The sequence below is a fragment of the Limulus polyphemus genome, unplaced genomic scaffold, assembly GCF_000517525.1.
Source record: "Limulus polyphemus unplaced genomic scaffold, Limulus_polyphemus-2.1.2 Scaffold430, whole genome shotgun sequence".
NCBI classification, from domain to species: Eukaryota; Metazoa; Arthropoda; class Merostomata; order Xiphosura; family Limulidae; genus Limulus; species Limulus polyphemus.
In genome coordinates this window covers 348,413-351,225 of record NW_013666040.1, presented here as the reverse complement: position 1 = coordinate 351,225, position 2,813 = coordinate 348,413, and positions in this window count along the sequence as shown.

Below are 2,813 nucleotides of genomic sequence, written 5' to 3'. Positions count from 1 at the left end.
TCTCTTATTTAGAATTACTTCTCTTGTATAACATTTTTTTGTTGTTGTTGATCCAAACCTAGTGGAGAGCCGCGGGTTCGAATCGCCGTCTCACCAACCATGCTCGCCCTTTCAGCCATGGGGGCGCTGTGATGTGACGGGCAATCCCACTATTCATTGGTAAAAGAGTAGCCCAAAAGTTGGCGGTGGGAGGTGTTGACTAGTGCAATTCCTCTAGCCTATCACTGCTAAGTTAGGGACGGTTAGCGCAGATTAGCTCTCGTGTAGCTTTGCGTGAAATTCCAAACAAAGAAACTTTGTGTCGTAATTCAGAAACAGAGTCACGCGTCATCTTAACCTCAGTGTCATGATTTGAAAGCACTGCTACACGTCACTGAAATAAAGACAGACCATACACAATCACCGGTAAGTTAGATAATGTTAAATAGATAAACCTACAAAATCATCATACATAAATCTTACACCCCAAGACAAAAGATAGGAATTTAGAGAAATAGATTGTTTTTACCGTCATTATCTGATAATTGTTCACAACCACTTGAGTTTGCAGGGGTGGTGCCAGCCATTTCCTGGTGTTCGGACTCAGGTGCTGCACTCTAAATCTTGTGGGCGCACTTACTGTAGTATCTAGGAAGTGTCTAAATCTTGTGGGCACACTTACTGTAGTATTTAGGAAGTGTCTAAATCTTGTGGGCACACTTACTGTAGTATCTAGGAAGTGTCTAAATCTTGTGGGCACACTTACTGTAGTATCTAGAAAGTGTCTAAATCTCGTGGGCACACTTACTGTAGTATCTAGGAAGTGTCTAAATCTCGTGGGCACACTTACTGTAGTATCTAGGAAGTGTCTAAATCTTGTGGGCATACTTACTGTAGTATCTAGAAAGTGTCTAAATATCGTGGGCACACTTACTGTAGTATCTAGGAAGTGTCTAAATCTCGTGGGCACACTTAATGTAGTACCTAGGAAGTGAACCAACTATAACAATAAGCACATTATATGTTCAGTGCGGGTCTACAAGGCGAGGCTAAGGCACATTTTGTGGTAGTTTCAGCCCCAGTAAGCTTTTCAATAACACCGCACTTGATGGTCTGTATTCTCCCAATGTACAATCTCCAGGAAGTAATCTACACCACTGCTTATTTACACAGCTACGCGATAAAGAAAACAAAGCAATCGTTGTTATTTGTATTTTTTCTTTTCTTTTTTCTCACCGTAGCATAATCGAGAATAGATAAAATACTTGTATTAGGTTCAAACAGCTTAAAAATAACATGAGAGTTACATTACAGCTTCTAATGTTTTCTGTTGTTGTTGTTGTCTTTCTCTCTCTCTCTCTCTATGTTACATCAAACGTCCCTCATCTAAACAGCAACGTAAATAAACCCAATTATTTGATCGCCTAAAATAGTATTTCGGTGTAATATTACTCTATTTGTTTTTATGTACTTAAGCACAACGTCACACAATGGGCTATCTGTGCTATGCCCATCACGGGTATCGAAACCCGGTTTCTAGCGTTGTAACTCTGCGGACATATCTCTGTGCCACTGGAGGACGTAATACTCTATGTCATTTTATCGTATACTTAACGATATCCAAAATAATATCTTAAGTTATTGATATAATACTATTATGTTACAAGTTAATTAAATCTTGATTCCTTGCGCATAATAATAATGATGTTAGTTGCAAATGTTTAAAATGTGGACTGCCAGTCTTTGTTTTTGTATTGGTAATTACCTAATTGATATTCAATTGGCAGAAAACCCTTGTAGTCGACGTTAAACCGGGACTACATAGAGTCTCGAATTTTTATTTCCTGATGAGAAAGTTCGTTTCAGAAATTTCGCGCAACGCTATCTGCACATAACCTTTCCTAATTTTGAACTGATGGACCAGATGGTTAACAGCACCGACCGCCTACTCTTGGACTACTCTAATTAAATAGTGGAATTTTTACCATTACTATTATAACGCTCTCACGACTTCAAAGTGCGCAGTGCGATTCAGCTGGAATGGGACGCGAACCAAGGACCCTCGGATTTACAGTACAACACGCTAATCCTTATACCACGTCCAGCCTAAGAATGCTGAGGCTCGTGTCATTTTATTAGCGCTATTTTAAAATTAGTACAAAAGAAAATGTTGTGTCGCGAGCTAAGAAACTGCAATATAATTATTGAGTTGTATTGTTAAATGTTGTGTCGCGAGCTAAAAAACTACAATATAATTATTGAGTTGTATTGTTAAATGTTGTGTCGCGAGCTAAAAAACTACAATATAATTATTGAGTTGTATTGTTAAATGTTGTGTTGCGAGCTAAAAAACTACAATATAATTATTGAGTTGTATTGTTAAATGTTGTGTCGCGAGCTAAAAAACTACAATATAATTATTGAGTTGTATTGTTAAATGTTGTGTCGCGAGCTAAAAAACTACAATATAATTATTGAGTTGTATTGTTAATTTCATTATCTTTATAAATACATGCGACCACTGACTTAATAAAAAAATGTTTTTGAATCCCGTCGTTTCGGCTTGCATCTTTCTCAAAAAACAACAACAACTGAAACTGAACATTAGGATCTAATGTGCTTTGTTGGAGCCCATCGTTTCGGCTTGCATCTTTCTAAAAACAAAAAAAACTGAAACTGGACATTAGGATCTAATGTGCTTTGTTGGAGCCCATCGTTTCGGCTTGCATCTTTCTCAAAAAAAAACAACAACAACTGAACATTAGGATCTAATGAGCTTTGTTGGAGCCCATCGTTTCGGATTGCATCTTTCTAAAAACAAGAAAAACAAAAAC